Below are 21,318 nucleotides of genomic sequence, written 5' to 3'. Positions count from 1 at the left end.
ACAATAGACACGTGTAGGCGTTCCTTTTGCAACATCTGGAATCTGCAGTAAGCCAGGACAGAATGTTTCTAATTTTAGCTTCTTTTGCAATGAATTGGGAGTACAGTGTCCTCTTGTGGTAGACTTGTCACATTGCAAAGAGAATGCTAATTTTCCCTGGAAGGATTCCAAAGTAAGAATTTAAGAAGGATTTGAATTTTGTCAAATGGCCTGGTGGGCATTTTAAGATCTGCATAAGCCAGAACCGGTTTGGCTCGGTGGATAGAGCGTCGGCCTGAGGACTGAAAGGTCCCAGGTTCGATTCCGGTCAAGGGCATGTACCTGGGTTGTGGGCACATCCCCAGTAGGAGATGTGCAGGAGGCAGCTGATCGATGTTTCTCTCTCATCAATGTTTCTAACTCTCTATCTCTCTCCCTTCCTCTCTGTAAAAAATCAATAAAATATATTTAAAAAAAAGATCTGCATAAAAATCTTAATGCAACCCTAATAGAATTTCATATTTTCTATTATTGTTATGCAAGAAGAACAAAAGACTTATCTTAATACAGTCTTTTAAAAGACATTTGTTATATAGTATTGGTTTTGACCCCAAATAGTGTTTTCCTTCACAGTATCTGGTCTTGTGTACACTAGTGGAATCTATGGAACATAATGACATGACCAAATATTTCTAGCCACTTCAAATGGAAACAATTTAACAAATAATGGAACATCTCCAAATTTATTGTTAATGTCGATTTAGGAGAAATCCTGCTAAATTCAAATTTTCTATCCCAAAAACTTGAGTAAATACCAGGTGTCTGGCATAATAATATTGGTTTTATTGGATTTCATTGAATTAATAGAAAGCTTCACATTATATTACCTGTCTGCAAGAATTCAGAATCCTTCTCATGAAACTGATGAGTTAGGTAATGAAAGCTATGTATATTAATTTTTATATTTTAAATGTACTTGGAGAGGTATTATTATATTAAAAATGTATTTAGTGCCGGATAAATACATTAGTGTCAGGTACAGTGCTGCATACAAGCTGTCTAGAGAAAAAAGATCAGTTCTTACTTTAAAAGTACACTCACTAACGAAGCAAATAACTTTTTTCATTATTTTTTAAATTTTATTTTACATTTTTTAAAATGAATATTTAGATTGTAGAGTCATTTTAAAATAAAGTATATATTAATTTAGTTTTCCCAAAAGGTGGTGTACTTTTATGGCTGTTTTTTCAACTTTCAAAAATAAAGCATAAATAAAATGTAAGTTACCATAAAACTGCACCGCGTGGCTATCCTATGAGGTCTGTATTAGTCAGGATTCTCCAGAGCAGCAGAAGCAATGGGATATGTTTAGATATTTCAAAAGAGGAAATTGATTACAGGATTGGCTCACAGGCAGAGAAGGCTGTCTGTAAATCGGGGAAGCAGCAGAGCTGGCCGTATAATTCAGTCTGAATCCCAAGGCCTGAGAACCAGGGGCTAATGGGGTAAGTCCTGGTCTGAGCCCCAGGCCCAGGAACAGGAGCATAGATGGCCCCAGGGCAGGAGAGGATGGCTGCTCACCTCAAGCAGCAGGAGAGAACTAACCCACACTTCCTCTGCCTCTCTGTTCTAAGCAGGCCCACAGGGACAGGATGAGGTCCACAACATTGGTGAAGACAGTGGCTTTATTCAGTTCACCAACTCACATGCTAACCTCTTCCCTAAACACCCTCACAGATACCCCCAGAAACAATGTCTTACCAGCTACCTGGGCATCCCTTAGCCAGTCAGATTCACACATGAAATGAACAAGAATTACTTCTGCCTTCTGTCCAATTACAGAAAGTAGAGATTTGAGATCACAAGACTTTCAGATATAAGAGGTTTCCTTTTTCATATAATTATCTTAGCAAAAATGTTCAGAAAAGAGTAGGTGACATTGATTTATGCCTTAGCAGCAGTGGTTAAGCATTCTGCAGCTTTTCCGAAGCTACTAGATGCCTGGGAATTAACACACTATCAGGGAAGATCGGAGGCTGCACAATAATATACCCATTGGATTTTTTTCCCCTCAGTTTGGGGACTCTGCGATTGAATTCAATATAATAATACTTTAATGCAGGAAGAATAATTTCTCCTACACAGGAGTGATTGGATACCTGCCAGTCTATTATTCCCTTCACACAGTGAATCACAGACACTCTCCTACATGGTCAGCACAATCTAGGTACTTACAAAGGGCAGAGCGAAGGGAGCCCTGTGGTCAAATGTGTTTGGGAAACACTTTGTTCAAGATTGAAAAGATTTTTGCTTTTCTTTACATTTCAGGAGTTCTCAATATCATTAAATAGTCACCGTCTGAATAGTAGTAGTAACATTCCTTGCTGGCATATATTGGGCACATGTGCAAGGCCAAGTATTTTGCTAAGTGTTTAATATATGGCACCTTATCTCATGCTCACATAATAATAGGAGGAAGAGACGATTATTGGCCGCATATTATGGGTGAGAAAGTGGACAGGACTGTGTGCAAGAACTCTGAACATCATAGCCCTCCATGTGTCCTCGGGTAAGCTTCAGTTCACAGCATTCCCCAGGCATATTTGAACTTGGAACGCATTTTGATATGGCAAATCCTGAGATCACATGCTGGTCAGTGCCGCCGCAATCATAAAAACGAATATTGAGAAGCACCACGTGCCGGGCTAAAGGTTTCGAAGAGAGTATTTGATTAGTCCTGGGCTTTTTGTGCTAGCTCCTTTTTAGGATGAAAATAAAAAGCAAGCTCAGAGCAGGTATGACTTGCATAAGGTCGGGGGAGCAGGTGAGGCCACGGCCCCCAGGCTGTGCTGTCATCCCAGCATCCCCGCTCCAGCCCCGAGCACCTCACCCTGCGGGCGCCCTTGTTTGCGCTGTGTTCCAACCTCCTGCTTTCTGCGAGGCTGGCTCTTGACTGGAAGTTTCCAGAAAGACACTAGAGATCTGGAGGGAAAGGACCCCGGAGCACAGGTTCATGTTGTCAGCAGGAAGGCAGGTCTGCGGGGAGACAGACTGGTAATGGTGAGGTGAGCGCATTGGTGAGGTCAAGGCACCTGGGGAGCTAGAGGAGGAGGTGGTGGTGGGGATCCAAAGTCAAGTGCTCGGGTTGGGGCTTGGAGTCAGCCCCCGCTGCGTAGTCTCACGGGTCTTTGACAACCTCTGTGAGCACAGAGACCAAGTGACATTCCCGGGAGGGTTTGGGGAGCTGGTGGCCCCAGGACTGCTCCCACGTGGCACAGGCCTCAGGCCCCCGCCCCCTCTCCCTCACACTGCTTCTTGGAAAGGAGGCAGCTGCGTCCAGACAGAGCAGGCCGGCGGGCGGAGGAGACCAGGAGGTAACAGACGTGAGCGCCGGGACCTGCGCCTCCTTGGGAAGCTTGCTTTTGCTGGGGCTCAGGCTGCAAAGCCAGACGGGGTCTGTGCAGGAACAGCCCGCAGAAAGGGTCTTTCTGTTTGTAGCTCCCGGCAGGAGTTCGCAGCGCAACAAAGCTCCATTCACTGACATTTCCACCAGTTGGTCGTTACTAGAGAGTTAGGAGCTTTGAGACACAACAATTATAAATCGTCCCCGTGCCAAGGATAACTGGCTCCAGCGGTCGGAGGAAGCCAGTGTGCGGAGGCGGGAGGGGACACGCTGACCCCGCGCCCCGGCCAGCACGTGCGGAGCCTCTGCTGGATGCGAGCGCCTCTCCAGGAGGAAAGAGCACGTCGGGGGCACCTGTCCAGGGGCACCTGATCAGTCTGGCTGGCTGATCAAGACAAGGAACAGAATGTGCTGCTCCCACAGCTGCAGAGACCTCCTGTCCTGGCACAGCTGCCCCAGGAGCAGGTCTTGCCCAGTGCTATTAATATTCTGGAAGGTTCTCTGGCTCATACAACTGGAGAGTCTCTGGCTCATACACACACACACACACACACACACACACACACAAATTTTTTCCCCCCTTTCTATTATAAATCTGCGGAAAAGCAGTAGCTACCACGTTTCCCAAACTGGCCACAATGAACCCCCAGAGGGAACGTGATAGATAAGAGACACAGTGACAAGTCACTGAGAGAGACATCAAAGGGTTGCATCTGCTTCCTCCAGTTCTGTAATCAATTCAAGAGATAGGCTTCCCCAGTTGGGGCGGTGGGTGGGTGGGGGTGGTGGTGGCGGGGGAGGGGGGGGGCAGCTTCCTATTTGGCAGGGTTGAGTCTAATCTAGTCTCTGCAGGAGAAAGTAACTTGCTGAATTAGTGATGTCTGTTGAGGGTGCTGGGCCCGCGGAGTGATGGCGCCTGCGCCGTGCAGCAAGCCTAGTTTTACACCAGCCGATTGACAAAAAGGCTTCCCACTGCTTAGGTAGACTTTGAGATGACAGGATGGGCTCTTATACGATCTTAGGCTCCGAACACACATTCACAGCAAGTTTTCTAAGAAGAAATATGATTAGGAGAGCAAAGATGAAGAGATTTTGACATTTATTCCCATATGATATAGAAGATGGGGTTGACTTTTATTCAAAAGCATTTACACCCACACATTTTTTCACAGTTAGATATACAGTGACAATTACATGTATTATAGTTTACGGATTTGTTCAAAATAGAAACATTTCTAACAGTAGTATTTCATCTACAAAATTAGATTCACTTCTGGACATTATGCGAACTTCTTCAGTGAAGCAGTTGTTTATCATCGGTGACAAAACGTTATAACAAAGTTGGATTGTTGCTTTAGAGAGCAGCTTAACTTCATTCTGGCTGACCTCCTTCACTTGTACTAGAAATTTATCTTTTATGAAAAAATGACGTATATCCAAAGTTCTGATACACCCGAAAGCTAATACACCCGATTTTTTTTTACCTTAAAAAATATACACCAAACAACAAACCAACTTTCTCTCCTCAACTCCTCCTCCCATTCCAAAAACAAACAAAAGAGAAACAAAGCAATAAACAAACAAAACATGTTTCCTGCACATGTGTGTGCCTGTGTGTGTGTCTGCATTAGAAGAACACCGGGAACTGCCAATTTCCATGAACTATTCGTAGCAAAAAGATGGGAAGCCTGTGAGTGGGAACTTTGAGAAATGCCAAAGGAGTAATATTATCTTAGAAAGGATATTTTATGTCAATTTTTAAATGGCCGACAGGTATTGCATTTGTTGCCTAACCCCCTACTCTATGTGGTGTTTGACAAGAGCCACAGGTAGGCAGCTTCAGGTGAGCAGGGAGGGAAAGGGAAGGGCCGAATGAGGAAGGAGGACTGGTGGCTACAGGTCAGCTGCGGTTATCCACACTGAGCTAGTAAATACGACCTAGGTCCTAGGCCATGTCTCCTGACTTTGGGGAGTTGCCAGGTGCATGTGAATAAAGGAAAAACTCAGAGACACAGGAAGAAGAAAGACCAATATTTGCTCTTGGTATCTGGCTGCTAAAACAATTTTCGCAGATCACACTAGGCGAATAAGGAGAGGCCAATGGGCTGAGCAGCAACTTAGGAGGGGAACTGTCTCAAGACATGGAGGGAGTGTTCACATCCTGTTAAACTTGAGGCTAGCATTAGTTTTTGCAGTAAAGCTATGGAAAATACTGGAAGATTTGGGCAGGCAGTTTGAAAACAAAAAAGTGTGCTCCTTGTAATCGTGTGCCAGCCTCTTTGCCAGCCGAGGAGAACCAGCCCAGCTGAAGATCATTTCCTCTTGCTCGGATGCCCATGTGCAATGATTGATTCTTAAAGGTCACGGATGGCTTGCCAGCACATTTTTGCATGAGGAGTCCAGCGTTCTGTTTGAACGTTAGTCAGATACGCATGTGGCACCTGAGCAACCAGGAGGAGATTGGGAAGAACAGATTTTCTTTTGGCTCAATCACTGTCAGCCTGGAAACTCTTATATTTTGAGTACTTTGTTGGGCCTGGTATTCCCAATCCCATAAAAAAAACCTTTTGTAATATTTTTATACCACAGTCTTAAATGTTTACCCTTTTCCCCACCCACACACTCTGTTATAGTTTTTCCTCTCCTTCATTCCATTTCCTCCTTCCTCCCTCAAACTGTTTCTTGACTCTGCATATCAGGTACGGCGCAGGGGCTGGAGATTTATTCAGGAATACAAAACAGTCCTGGCATCAGGGTGTTCACAGCTTATTTTTTTATTTTTTGAAAAAAAAAATATTTTTATTGGATTTAGAGAGGAAGGGAAAAGGAGAAGGAGATGGAAACATCAATGATGAGAGAGAATCATCGATTGTCTGCCTCCTGCACACCTCATACTGGGGATGAAGCACACAACCCAGGCATGTGCCCTTGACCAGTATTGAACCTGGGACCCTTCAGTCCACAGGCTGATGCTCTATCCACTGAGCCAAACCAGCTAGAGTAGGGTATTTACAGTTTAGTGGAGACTTGGAAAGAATTAGTACCAGACAACCTTATGGATGCCACAACGGAGTACATGCACCAAGTGTGTCCTGGAAAACCCTGCAAAACGTTACAAGTCCTTAACTGCTACTCAAATACAATTTGTTTTGGTATCATCTATCTATCTGATCAGTACATGGTTGTTGATGCTTTTTATTTTTAACTCATCTTTCTTTTTAAAAGTTTACTTATTTTTAGAAGGCTGCCTTAACTAATACATTTCAACTGTCAATGTAAGAAACATTCAAACCTATAGAACAGTGGTTCTCAACCTTCCTAATGCTGCGACCCTTTAATACAGTTCCTCATGTTGTAGTGACCCCCAACCATAAAATTATTTTCGTTGCTACTTCATAACTGTAATTTTGCTACTGTTATGAATCATAGTGTAAATATATGATATGCAGGATGTATTTAGGCAACCCCTGTGAAAGGGTCGTTCGACTGCCAAAGGGGTCACGACCCACAGGTTGAGAACCGCTGCTATAGAGAGTTTTTGTGAGTTAATTTGAGCCAAATTGTCAACAATTGCCAGGAAGCAAAATCTCAATGGGTTGAGATAATGCTCCTGGAGAATGGCAGTTTTGCACGGTATTTTATACATTACAATAAAAAGAGGAGGCATAAGTGAGTTAGTACATGAAAACCATTGGTGATAGATTAGGAAGCAGGAGAAAGTAAAGGTGGGGGGACCTCTGTGATTGGATGAAAAGTAAAATGATAGACACATATATAGGTCAGCACAGGATAGTTAACAATCAACAATTAACATGATAACAATAACAATGAAATGACTTATGGTCTCTGCCCTGGTTTGTTGGTTGTGCCCTGAGGGGTTTGGGAAAAGGGCAGTTACCCTGACTTTCCAAAGGTATGTTATGGTAGATAGAAAAGACAATGGACAGGCTCTGTTAAGGTAAAGATTGACTTTTGTCAGGGAAGATTCTAGCCTAGGACATGGCTATCTGTCATAAACTGCTCTTAGTTAAGAAGTTTTAATTTCTGACCATCCTTTGTGGTTATTTTAGGTCTCTGAGTTTGCAAGGCCACTACACAGGCCTTCCCTGAACTTGTCAGGTTAGCATGTGGCCCCTTTTCATCCCCACAACCAAGATTTATTGAATGTTTATTAGATGCCAACCAGGTATAGTGCTCAGATTTTGTAGTTACAAAGATAAATAGAAAATGCCCGATTTAAAATAGCACATGGTCTTATGCATGAAACAGATTTGTAAAATAGTAACATAATTCATGTAGGTAAATTCTGGAAGTTCTGTTTGAAGTACTATAAGAGCACAGAGGTGGGTTGGTAGAGGCACATTGAAAGGGTGACATTTGAGATAATGCTTAAGAATGATTAATAGTTCACCAGACCAACGGGTGGCACTGTATTTATTTCAGATTTTGCCTAAGAGTAGGTACAATGCAGTGAGTTTTTACAGCTATGGAATGCAAATATTTTTTTAAATATATTTTATTGATTTTTTACAGAGAGGAAGGGAGAGAGATAGAGAGTTAGAAACATCGATGAGAGAGAAACATCGATCAGCTGCCTCTTGCACACTCCCTACTGGGGATGTGCCTGCAACCAAGGTACATGCCCTTGACCGGAATCGAACCCGGGACCTTTCAGTCCGCAGGCCGACGCTCTATCCACTGAGCCAAACCGGTTACAGCTGGAATGCAAATATTTCAAAATTAATTATCTCCCATCATGTTCTTAAGTGCTTTGGTTGCCTTTACTACTCAGGTCATGTTACTCAACCCCTGCCCTTTCTCAAGGTCTCTCCTACTTCACTCTGCACTTCCATTTCCCTGGCCCATCATCTAATGGTGTCCTGTAAGTCTTGTAAGTTGACTCTCCACCATCCTCTCATCAATGAGCCTACTTCTCATCACCAAAAGACTCATTAATATGACCCACTCAAAAAAACCCCTCCTACTCCAGGTCTCATCATATAACATAGGCTTTAAAATTCCAGCTTTTTGCCTTCAGCTTCTGTAAGCAGAACAGACATTTATTTTTCCACTATCAATTATTGAAACTAAAAGCGCCAGATTTCTTTTACTTTAAGAGAATATATACTAAAAAATATAGCAACTTCCTTCCTTTACCTCCTCCTTCTATTCCAAAACAAAACAAAAGAGAAACAAAGAAATAAACAAACAAAACATAACCCCCTAGAAAGTAGAAATCACTGCAATCAGTTTTCATCTCTCTATATAAAACCCTAATATGCAAATAGACTGAATGGCAGAACAACCAAACAACTGGTCACTATGACGTGCACTGACTACTAGGGGGTGTGCACGGAACATTGCAGGCATCAGCAGCAGGTGGCAGAGCATAGAACATGGTGGGCATCAACCGTGGTGGGATGGTGGAGCAGGTGAGGGGGCAGGCCAGACCAAGGCAGGGCGCAGGTCGCTGTTATCAGGGCGAGCCTCTGGTGGTTACTGAAATTTCTTTGTTCCTGCATGCCACAGTCCCACTGGGTGCTCACACCCGCTGCCAGTGCCTGGCGCTGGTCCAGATCACTTGGAACTGTCAGCAGGTGTGAGCAGCAGCTGCCAGCCCCGATCGCCCCTGAGGGCTTCTCCACCTCCCCCTGCTCCTGAGGGATGATGGGAGCAGCAGCCGCCAATCGCACCTGCTGCTGGAGCTGGCCCTAACTGCTCCTCACAGTCAGTGTGTGGGAGTGGTGGCGGCGGGAGTGGGGCTGCTGGTGTCAGAGAGAGGACCAGGGGCCATGGTAGGAGGGATCAAGCAGAGGTGGGAAGGATGGTCCGAGACCCGCCCCTGTGCCCACCGCAGCCTCACGGCCCACAGTTCCTTCCAAGGTGCACAAATTTGTGCACTGGACCCCTAGTTTTTAAGAATTTTCATCTCTATGAATTATAGTTGACTCTTGAACTCATGTTTTCCTAAGTATTTTATACTAGTATTGCTATCATCATAATTAGCTAGTTTATTAATATTAATATAGGAAGAGAGCAAAAGGGAGGCCAGACATCAGCATGGTCATCTGGGCAGCTTCTCCAGGAAACTCAGCTTCACTCTCCACAGGGAACCACTAGTCCATTCCCTGTAGATCACTGGGGGAGGGGGTCCAACACAAGGGAGATGGGCGCATGCGCAGTGAGGTCAAGAGATGTAGGGAAGGTGCTTGTCTGTCAGTATAGCCTGGGAAAAAGACCATTGGCTAGGAGGGTGGAGCTCCTGGGAGTGTGAAATCTAGGAAAGGTAAACTCCTCAGACAGAGCATTTCCCCTCCCTTTTACTCTTGCCTCTGGTTCCCCCTTCTCTCTCTTGCTCCATGACTCACACTCACCTGACATGTGGTCTTAAGCAGCCGCAAGGCCCATGGCTGTACAGAATCCCCCATGCAATGGACTGCAGCTGGGAACACAAGCTAAGCTAGTCAGACACTGGAGTGGACTGTGCTTTAATATGGAGCAGAAATTCAGGGCAGTGGCCTTGATCCTGGCTCTTCTGAAGACAAGATTGGACTTCTTCCATGGCAAAATGGACAGAGATGGGATCTTGAAGGAAAACCCCCTTAATTTTATATCATCAATTAAGCTTTCCAAGAAATGCTATCCTCCCATGGGAGCCTCAGGAAATTATTTTCCTCACGGCACCCCAAGAAACTCCACTTCCACTGATAACAGTATCAATTGTTCTGATCTATTTGTAGCTCATTATATCACATATTACATGATGTCACACCCCTACAATAGATCATTATATCATATCCCTGTAATAAAACAGTGCAATTACTGTGTACCGTACCTGATTATTACAAGTTTTTCATATATAATTTTCCTGCCAAGCTCCCATTAATCTGAAACAGAAAAACTGAAGAGAGCAATGGAGTCTGTGGGGGCTAAAATAATACTTTTCCTCCCACCTTCTAAATTCTTCTAGCTGGGCTAATAAAATAATAAAATAAACAGAGACAGATTAACAGGAGAAAATACTAGCAAAATTTTAATACTTATGAATAGGGAATTCACATAAACATGAAAATCCCCCAAAACAGTGAGAGAAAATTGGGTATGTCATTTTGGACAAAGGAGAAAAGGAGGTACTGGGTCTTATATTTTAAAAGTAAAAATTGGCAGTTCACAGGTAATTGAGGAAGAGCAAAACACACATGGCAGGCAAATTCTTGATTCAATGGGACACAGAGGGTGATCTAGCTACCAGAACCCTGCCTGGACCCTTTCTTTCTACCTTAATTATTTCAATTTAGGCTAAGGTGGCATTCTAAGATTTCCTTCCTGAAGCAGTCCTTTCCATCAGGAAAGGGGGAGGGTCAAAAGTTCTATCTGAGTCTTTTGTTTCTTAATAACCAGCTTTGAATCAGTATCCCAAAAGGACAGTTTTAGGGTGGTAAAACTTTGGTTCCCTTCAAGTTTTTGTAAGAAAATATATTTTTATTGATTTTAGAAAGGAAGGGAGAGGGAGAGAGAGAAACATCAATGATGAGAGAGCTTCATTGATCGGCAGCCTCCTGAATGCCCACTACTGGGAATTGAGCCCGCAACCCGGGCATGTGCCCTGACTGGGAATCATCAAACCAAGACCTCCTGGTTCAAAGATTGATGCTCAACCACTGAGCCATGCTGGCCAGGCACCTTCAAGTCTTTTGGGCTAATGTTTTCTAGATTTTCAAGACCAGTCTTGACTGTAAGAATCAGTGAAAATAAGGGACCAACTAAAAAAATAAAGTAAGTGAATGAGTAATAGGGACATACGTGGTTTGAAGGGACTGAGGTCTAAGTTGGATAGCTTATCATTGGTTAAGTTATATAGTTACAACAATGGATTTTGCTGTTGCCTTGGTTTTTTTAGTGACTGCACTAAAGAAACCCAATTGTTTTTAAGTTCTGAGAAGAAGCAGGCCAAGTACATTTTTAGAGCATCTGCGTTTTCTGACCTTTTCCTAAATTTCCTCTTTGAAGGTGGAGAAAATATTACTTTCTGAGAAAAGGTATGTTCTTGGAACAACTGCATAAGGCTAAAAATAGTGGGAATTGAACATAAGAATGCCTGGAGAGAAGAGAGCCAAACTGTAGATTTGGGTTGCTATATTCGACTTAAAGTGTCTCCAAAAAAGGAAGAAAACAAAGCTCTAATAGGTGATACTAAACATCCAGTTAAAAATATTTGAAAAACAGCTGTCTTTTGTGGTGTAAGAATTACTTTTTAAAAAAACAACTCCTTTCATTTCATTTATTTTTCTGAGAACCTAGACTTAATTCAGTTGGCTTAGGATACTAGACATTATTGGCTGGATAACTAAATTTAGTTTTGAAATCATAGAATAAAAATCAGGACATTCTACCACAAAGTGTAGATGAACTTTCTCCACAGTTTTTAAGAATGCCAGGTTTTCTTTCAGTTAAAAAATGTCAATCTCTTTACAAAGCAATTAAGGTTTCAAATGAGGATGTGAGAACTGTCAACTGAAAATGGCTAAATGACCCACCTAAAAATCCAGTGTCAGGCCCCTTTAAAACCACTGTAGCATATAGTTTCCAACTTATGGAATCTTTGGGAACAAAGGGGCTGGAAGATATTAATTATTTATAGAGTTTTTATTAGAAGGGATGAAACAATACAAGGCCTATGATTATTGTAGACTATTTGAGGAAGCTTTTGCTTAGGAAAACAGGAGAGCTTGTGTTTCCGGTGACATGCAAAGGTCTGAAACCATAAGCAGACCGTAGAAAGCCCAGTAAATGATTCTTTCTCCATATCTTTCTTACATTAAAATTTTGTTATTATTATTGCATATATTTCATATTATTATTTTTACTGATTCCATGGTAGTTCTGCTTTAAGTTTTTTCAACAGAAAAATAAGTTTACATTATAATAGTTTGTTGCTAATCAGTAGCCTAAAGCTAAGAATACACAAATACGAAGGGTGGTAAGGCATCCTTAACAACCTGTGCTACCGAAGTACAAAATAGTATTTGTTACAGTATTTAATAGTACGAAAGAAATTTTTGGTTACCTTAAATGGTGTTTTAAAAAACCCACACATTTAATTAGAAAAGGAAGAGCTGCAGGAAGGCTTTGGGAATCTTCCTGAGTAACAGGAACAAAACAGCCCCGTTTTAAAAGGTGTTTAGATGTCGCCACAAGGTGGAGCAAAGAGACCAGTCTAGCTGGGTTGTGTTGTAGCCAGGAGAGCAGGCTAGGGAAGGTTAGAAGGGAAAGTGCCTCCTCAGAGGTAAATCAGGGAAGGAGAGCAGCTGAGGTGTGTGTGTGTGGGGGGGGGGGGGGCATGTTTGCAAATCAAGAAACTGGATGCATGCAAGTAGTACTTTCTTCAGAGGCCAAGTTCCTCCCTCTCCTCAACACAGCAATGCTTCTCTTCCCACCTCCTCCTCCGTACCTAACATGAAGCTCTTTCTCTCTAAATTTCCCTCAAGATTTTGTCTTTAGAAGTGACCACACAATACATACCCCCCACAGAGGGCAACTTTTCTTCTTCAGCCATAACCCATTTTTGAGTGGAGTCCATGGATATTTTTATAGAACATGAACTATCTAAGTACTATAACCTATAAGCAATGATTCAAACAGACCAGTTACCACTGATCAAGTGTTATGCATTTTAATCCACATCCTTCCCCTAACTTGAGAGACTTGAAAGAGTATGAAAAAGGGTAGGAATATCAAAGATATTCCAGAGGCCTCAGCTTGATGTAGTTGGAAGAGCACTCTTATAAAAGTTTCAACATTTTCCATCTGGGCTGTCAGCGAGCGTTGCCAGAGCAGGGCAGCATGGGAGGGGATTGACCTGGAAAATCCCCTGCAGGGACTAATTTTCCTTTTCTTGGAGAAAGGTCTGGGCGTGAGAGGAAAAGTCCCGCAGGTATTACTGAAAGTCACAGTCTTCAGGGTGGTGGTTTTTTCTCCTGACTTGCAGGCCTGAGATTTAACAGCCACAAAAAAGCACTTAGAAAACTGTATATTTCTGTTAAACATTACTCACTCCCAGGACAAGATTTTCTCTGTAAGATGATCATTAAGCAGGGATGTTCCTCAAGATGTGATTTGTACATATACCTTTTGAGTAAAAGAGCTGCCTAATACATAAATATATGTCTACTCTCAACTCACAACTAGTTTTTAATTGGTCTTAAATGATGTGGGTGCTTTAGGTCACGGTGATCGATACTATAATTCTTGCCCTCTATAGAGCTTTTTCCCATGACTGTAATTGGATAAACACCAAAAGAAAAGTAGATCAAAGTTTCCCTGATTAAAGAGAGGGTCAATTACATTTGGAAACATTCTTTCCAGGAAGCAGAATTCAAATGAGCCTTGGATATTGATCACCTTAGTGATTTAACACACAGGATCCACAATTCTAGGTTTGCAATAACAATTTAATAAAAGCTAACATTCATGGAGCGCCTCGTCTGTGCTAGGCAAGGTGCTATGGACTCTACATATTGAATCTTCACACTGGCCCCATGAGTTAGGTAGTGTCATTACCTCTGTTTTGTAGATGAGACAACCATGGCACGGAAAGGTTTAACAACTTGCCTAAAGTCACAAAGCTGCTAAGTGGTTAAGAAAGCAGTCAGGCCAGTTTACAGAGCTCAGCCTTTTAACCACTACACAGATCCAAGCTCTGTTTGAAATGTGCAGGTGAGCATAATTGTACAGGTGCAAGATAAATGCACTCATTATTTCAGCACCTGGTCTATTAAGAAACTCATCTACTTGGCAACCTTATGTATTTGGAATACAATTCAGACCAGGAACAGCAGCCCTTGGAAACTAATACAATAGCTGAACGCTTTAGGGAAGTATTTGATTTAAGAAAATCTTTAGCAAAGTCTCTATAACCCTGTTCCAAACCATCCTAATCAAGTGTCTGAAAACTCTCCCCTTCTTTCTTGTCAGATTGTCTTTGTTATTACCATTCCACCTATGGAACAACAGTAGACCTTGAGTTTTTAGATGTAAGTCAATGGTGGTATACAAAACTATGGATTGTTCTCTGTGTAGTACCAAAATTACTTTATAATGCTGTCATGGTTTTATTGACATAGACCTTGGGGCTTAGGCAAGCTAGAGCAACTGCAAAACATGAACACAAGTAAATAGATTGCATCTTTTAAAAGGCTAACAGCAAGAAACATGATAATTGGGCTGTTAAAATTCAGAGCAATTAAAATTATATACTTAATCTGTATATTAATATAGTGATCTTACTATTTTCTTTACAAATCTACTTATTGTTCCATAAAAGTAGCCAAAGCCATTAATGACCTTTAGAAAGGAAAATACGGATTACAGCAATTCATTTTTTTGGCATGAGGAGATTATGTTCATCCATGAATAAAATATTAATGGCACGTAAGGAAGACTGTGTAAATCTTGCTTATAGAAACTGCTTGAGCAATTCTACTTATTTTCTGAAGATAATCTGACTTATTGTATGGTTTCCAAGCTATGTGGTATGGAGCACAAAAGAGTTTTTAAGGTGCAAATGTTAAATTTCAAGTAAAATGACTTCTTATTTCTGATTTATATAATATAGTCAGACTGAAGATAGAGTGTGAGAAAATATAGAGATGAACAAGACATTCCCTAGTTCCAGAAACTTTTGGTTTATTGGGACAGATGAACAATTGTAACCATAGAAGTCAGTGCTACAGTGGAGTCGGAAATAGATGTATGAGAGTCTCCCAAATGATACTTCAGTCCACAACAAATTCAGCGGTCTTTCTTTTAGTTTGGAGGATGCCATGTGAATGATAATTATCTTGAGACAACCTGTTCCTGTCCTTAGTCTGAGAACATATGAGAAGGATCTACAGTTCCTCATAGCATGTGTCAAAGGCTGAATTGGGCATTTGTTGCTAATCCTGCTCTTGCAATGGTTTTTGTTGGTCTCACTGATTCTTCTCGGAGGCTAGAAGGACAGGTATACCTATATTCAATTGGACATTGGTTCAAACTTGGCAAAGTTCTGAATTTCTTTCAGAAAGGATGTTACTGGTTAAGAAGGTTCATCACTACAGTATTGTGAAGACAACTTACAGGTCAACCATTGCCATACATGAGTTGATATTTCTTCCTTGTGATACTGAGAATTCATTTGTGTCATGTTCTTTGCCATTTTGGTTCTGATACATGCATGAAACCAAACCTTCTCCTGTTCCTCCTTCAGTCCTCTCACCTAGTTGCTCATGCCACAGAATTAGAAGACCTTCTACTTCTTCTTTTCCTGGGTGTTTTCTGTTGTGAGACAGTTAATTCTCCCTGGGTATCTTGCATTTCTGCAAATCTTGCAAGCAAAGCACCAAGTGCTCATTGTTTTGGATCATCTTTATAAGGATGTGTGGAGAGTGCTGAGACTTAAAAGATAGAGGCAGTGTCTCTCTTTGGAGCAAAGTACAAATCTGCTTACAGTCTTAGAAGACAGATATAGTGCCTCCCTCCAGAGAAAAGGGCAGGCAGGCTTAATGCTCATGATGTGATTTGGGTTCCCAGAACTCAGTCCCCCCATAATACAACCTACTGTGTTTATAGGTGTCATCTCACCCTTCTTTGTGTCACCATGTGGACATAGAGGTCCAAGGCACTGGCCCAACAATGCAGATACCCTGGCTATTGCTACTGTTATTGGTAATAAACAGTCCTTTGTTTCTGACTTAAGAGACTAGTGTCTTCTCTCAGCATCCATGAAACTATGGCAGGCTAAATTGTTAGATAACAGGTAGGGTAAAATCTCCAACCTTTTATAATTCTTGACATTTCCCTCACTCATGTATTCACCCTTCCCCCAAAATGGGCACTGGACTTTGTAGAGTATTTCCTCTTCAGAGCTCTATAATTTTTCTTTGAAACCCAATTGCTGTAGCTACTTAATAGCCTCTCTAAATCCAGCCTCATCCCTCTCTGTTTCTTAATCAGTCTTCAATGTTACTTCTGTAATTATCTTTTCTAAAATTCTCTTGATGATTCTCTTGAGAAAATCTTTCATTGGCTTCCCTAGGAAGGTGATGATGCTAGATAATTGCCAATTCCACAGAATGGCATCCAAGTTTTAATCAATCATTCTGTTACTTAATCTCCCACCTTAACTCCTGGTGTTCCCAAAGTGCATATTATGGATTCTTCAGATTCCTAATACTTTTCCATATTAATATCTTTGCACATGCTAGAACAACCCATTAAACTTCCTACCCCATCCAAACCTGGTAAATCTTATCCATCAGTCAAGAGTCAACTAAAGTTCCCTTCTAAAGAAAAATTTCCTGACACCCCACTTTCCAATATGACTTAGATATAGACCTCTGACTTCCATAGCACCTTAAGCACATCTTCTAAATTACATTATATAGCATTGTATCATAATTGTTGGTTTAAGAAAGAAAGCCCCATCTTTCTGACTGGTATTTTCTGTGTTCCCAGAAAAAGTTGCTGCTCATTAACCTTTCTTAGATACATGACCGAGTATACAATTGATGAAGAAAGCAGAATGTAGACTACTCCTGGAAAGTCAGAAGTGTAAGTTATTAATATGAGGGATATTGATGAAGTTGTCTTTGGTATACGCAGAATGTAGATCTACCTTTTCTACCTGTTATTTGTGATAATTACTGATGTGTTTTCTGTCTGAGTTATAAATATCATCAATGAATTGGCCATTCAAATTCCTTAGCCTCTGTTGACACAGCTGGCCTTGATCTAAGTTATTAACTTTGTGCCAGTCGGTTTGAAAACACTCAAAACAGCGATTGCAACAACCTTTCATGAATGAATCCAAGTTTAACAGTAAAAACAGGATCTTCCTGAGTTGCACTGCTGGAAACCTGAGAGCTGCACCTGGGAAATGTACGGAGGGAAACACCCAGCTTCTGTTCCTGTTTCACCCCAGAGAAATGCCAGGAAGAAGGAGCACTGTGGTGGCGGCCGAGGGCATTTAGGTGCTTCCTATGCTTCCTCCCCAACGTTGACCCTGCATTCCCAATGAGGGCAAAGCAAAGGAAGCAGGAGAATATCTGATTTGGGGCGGGACTGCCAAGTAAGGGAAGGCAAGAAGAAAACAGAGACACGTATGATTTTGGGCTCCAGGGGAACAACCAATGCCCTTCCTTCACGTCTCTCTCCTGTGTATATTTTCATAGCTTCTCAGTTTCAGTTCACTGGCAGCCCCGGGAATGAACGCCAAGTGGGAAGATGTAACTGGGTGAAGAACTCTGAAAAATGAAATGCCTTGGGCTCACTGTTTGAACCTAGGAGGCAACTTCACTCACTTCCAGAGCCCGCAGGCATGCATTGCGTGGTACCCTCCAAGCTTGGGCAGCAGGAGGAACCTGTGATGAGCCAGTGCCTCCTCATCAAAATGCAAAGGAGAGGATCTGGCAGTCTCCAATCAAGCGAGGAAGCTCCAACCAAGATTCCTACCTGAACTAAAAGCCTGTTCTCTGGAGCAGGGGTGGACCTGGGGACAGATACTTCCTCTCTGAGACAGCTTTGAAGCCATCCCTTAGTAAACATGCCTCCTCTCCAAGCTGTGCACACACACTGAGCTACCACCCACACTTCTGCTCCTACCACCCAAGAGAAACCCCAGGGGAATGGCTCCCTCACACTGAGAATGAAGCAAAGAACAGCGGGGATGCCCATGACCTGCTGGTATTGGGCACTGGGGACTGCGGTCCTGGCTTCCCACTGCCACAGAGAGCTGGTGTTGGAAGGGTATGCACTGAGTTTGAACTGGCATATTTCTAAAGTCTTTTTTTTAAAGGAATATTTATGACAGGAAATCAGGTTAGACATTCCTGAAGCTAGCAAGCGCTTATGAACACGCTGTCCTATCCTCCCTGGACATGTAAACGCAGTTACTTTTTTGAAAGGCCCAGGTACCTCATTCCTTTACATTTAACCCGAGCCGTTGGAAGAATGCAAACATTGATTGGAAGCCAGGCCTCTGGTAAAGGATTGCCATGTGCGGGCCACGCAAGGAAATTCCTCCTCACCGCCAGAATTTATGCTGCAGCGTGAGCTATGAATAGAAAGTTTGTGCATGGTTATGAATATGGATAAAATACATCACTCATGGCCAGGGCATGACAAGCGAAATTGAAAACACATATTTTGGATCACACGATATTTTCACAAATATATTAAAAAGAAAATAAACACAGATTGTGTGTGTTCATTTACTGCTTGAAGGACCTTTGGGGAAAAGAGACATCAACAACTTTTCTTTCCAAACCATTTGCTTTTCCTTGTGCTTTTTAGCACAGAGCTGGACCCTCTGGGAAGGAATGGGGTCTCGTAGAGTGCACGGTAAGTAGTTTTACTGGCAGGCATATACCCCCTTCCTGGAGAAGACAAGGATCTGAGTCTTTGACCGTGTCCAGGAAGAACTCTGTGGCTTGGGGAGATGTGTTAGGCTCATTGCTGTTAGTATTTGTTTACTGCCCCTTTAGTCTTGGAAAGATTCTGGTGGCTTATGTGTTTTATGCTTGCATTCCATTCCTTGCTTTATTATCCATGAACATTAAGGCTATATCTGTGTTGTTAAGCTTCCAGATAAAAATGGAAAATTTGCCATTTCATGTCACGCACAGAGGTCTGGCTTCTGGCAAAATTCAGAAAGAGGAAAAGGTGGTTTTTATATCCACCCCACTTTGACAGCCACTCTCCATGATAGCAAGCCTCTTCTCTGCCTACAGGTGGCCCAGCCTCCTGTGTTATCCTTATATGCCCAAAAGGATCACTCACTTACTTACCATCTAAGCATGCTCCTCTGGACTGAGTAGCTTACTTAATTTCTACTCCTCTCTTTTATTCTCCTTCCCTCCAATTAATTTTTCCTGGTCTTTCCCATCACCTTGAGATCCTGCACTGTAGGATGGCTAACTAATCTGGTAATTCAGTGGATTATTCTGTGGTTGATTCCAGGTGGCATATTTCCACTTAATATGGATACTTACATTTTTAAAAAGTATGTTTTTATTGATTCCACAGAGGAAGGGAGAGGGGGAGATAGAAACATCAATGATGAGAAATAATCACTGATAGGCTGCCTCCTATATGCCCCCTACTGGAGTTCAAGCCCATAACCTGGCCATGTGCCCTGACAGGGAATCAAACCAGCAACCTCTTGGTGCATGGAATAATGCTCAACCACTGAGCCATACTGGCCAGGCTGGATACTCACGTTTTGCATTTCCTTTCCTACTTACTACCTCATCTTAAGAAACTCCCTTGGTCATAGCACTTAGCTGCAGACACATGAATCATATAGGATACACTTCTCCCATACAAGTACTAACCAGGCCCGACCCAACTTAGCTTCTGAGATCAAAGGAGATTGGGTGCATTCAGGGTGGTACGGCTATAGACAGGGAAAACTTCTATAGCTAATTGTATATTCATTGACACATGACCTAAGGAACAGTAATTCATTGTCTGACCAACACCCTATGATATCACCTGATACAAAAGACTCTGCCCAAATAGAAATGTATTATGTCGATTTCATTATTTCTTGGGAATTTTAAATAAGTCCACCTATTGTTACTGTGTAATTTGCAAGGTCATGATACGGAGCATACATTAATGGTCATGAGTAGAAGGTGTAGGGTTTCCAGTACTCAGGTTTAGTTCACATGAGACGTAGCTAAACTTTTTCTGTTTTTGATTTTCATGATGCCCTCTCACTGTACTGGAACTTTCTTGGCAAGCACAACAACATTGACAAGGACAATAAAGATCTCCTGGGGATGGGCCTTAATCCCAGGAAGGAGGCTGCCTTGTTCATGCCAACTTCTGATGTCAAAGGCTTACCTAAAAGCTCTTGGAATAGGTGAGTAAGGGGAAGACATTGGAGCAACTGCCTGCCTTAAAAGAATCTGTTCCTTTTTTGGTGAAAACTTGAAGAAATCCATTTGTGACTTATAGAATGAGAGTCAATCTACAGAGCACTTCCTATTCCTTCTATAATTGTAGTCTCACATTCAATAATACCAATTTTTGATTAGAAATTAACTTTGCAAAACTATTAGATGTTCCTTTGTTGACTTGTGGCAATTTTACCTGCATCAAATACCTCCAGAGTGCAGAGATAGTGTCTTTTACCTTGCTTTGTGTAGTACTTGGCCATAGATTATTTCTATGGATGTCGAATAAAATATATATATTTTTTACTGATTTCAGAGAGGAAGGGAGAGAGAGAGAAAGAGAGAGAGAGAGAGAGAGAGAGAATGCAAACATCATTGATTGGCTGCCTTCTACACGCCACTCACTGGGGATTGAGTACAGAACCCAGGCATGTGCCCTGATCGGGAATCGAACTGTGACCTACAGGTTCATAAGTCGAGCCTCAACCACAGAGCCACACTGGCTAATAAAAGTAATTTTAACATGGTAAGGCCATTGCTAATGTGATGATGATGTCAATAAGCTTTAAACTTAAGATGTGTCACCTACAGTTTTAGCTCCACCTGATATTCTATTATGCTTACTTTCTGCAGGACAATTAGAGCCATGAAGATAGACACTTGTTTGTTACTGCTACATCCCAAATGCCAAGAGCAGTGTCTTCTTTTCTTTTTAAAATTTTATCAGCTTTATTGAGGTATAATTGAAATACAAAGAACTGCACATATTTAATGTATACAATTTGATGAGTTTGGACCTATGCAAACACTCCTGATATCATTGCCATCATCAGGTAATAGACATATCTAACTCTTCCCAAAGTTTCCTTGTGTTCGTGTGTGTGTGTGTGTGTGTGTGTGTGTTGTGGTAAGAACATTTAACATGACAGTTACTCTTCTAACACATTTTGAAGTGCACAATACAGGTATTGCTAACTACAGGCACTGTGTTGTACAGCA

Source organism: Myotis yumanensis, unplaced genomic scaffold (assembly GCF_028538775.1).
Source record: "Myotis yumanensis isolate MYYU_CA2020_CCGP unplaced genomic scaffold, mMyoYum1.0.hap1 SCAF_6, whole genome shotgun sequence".
Lineage (NCBI taxonomy): Eukaryota > Metazoa > Chordata > Mammalia > Chiroptera > Vespertilionidae > Myotis > Myotis yumanensis.
The sequence above is the reverse complement of the archived record's forward strand: the minus strand, read 5'-3'. Positions refer to the sequence as shown.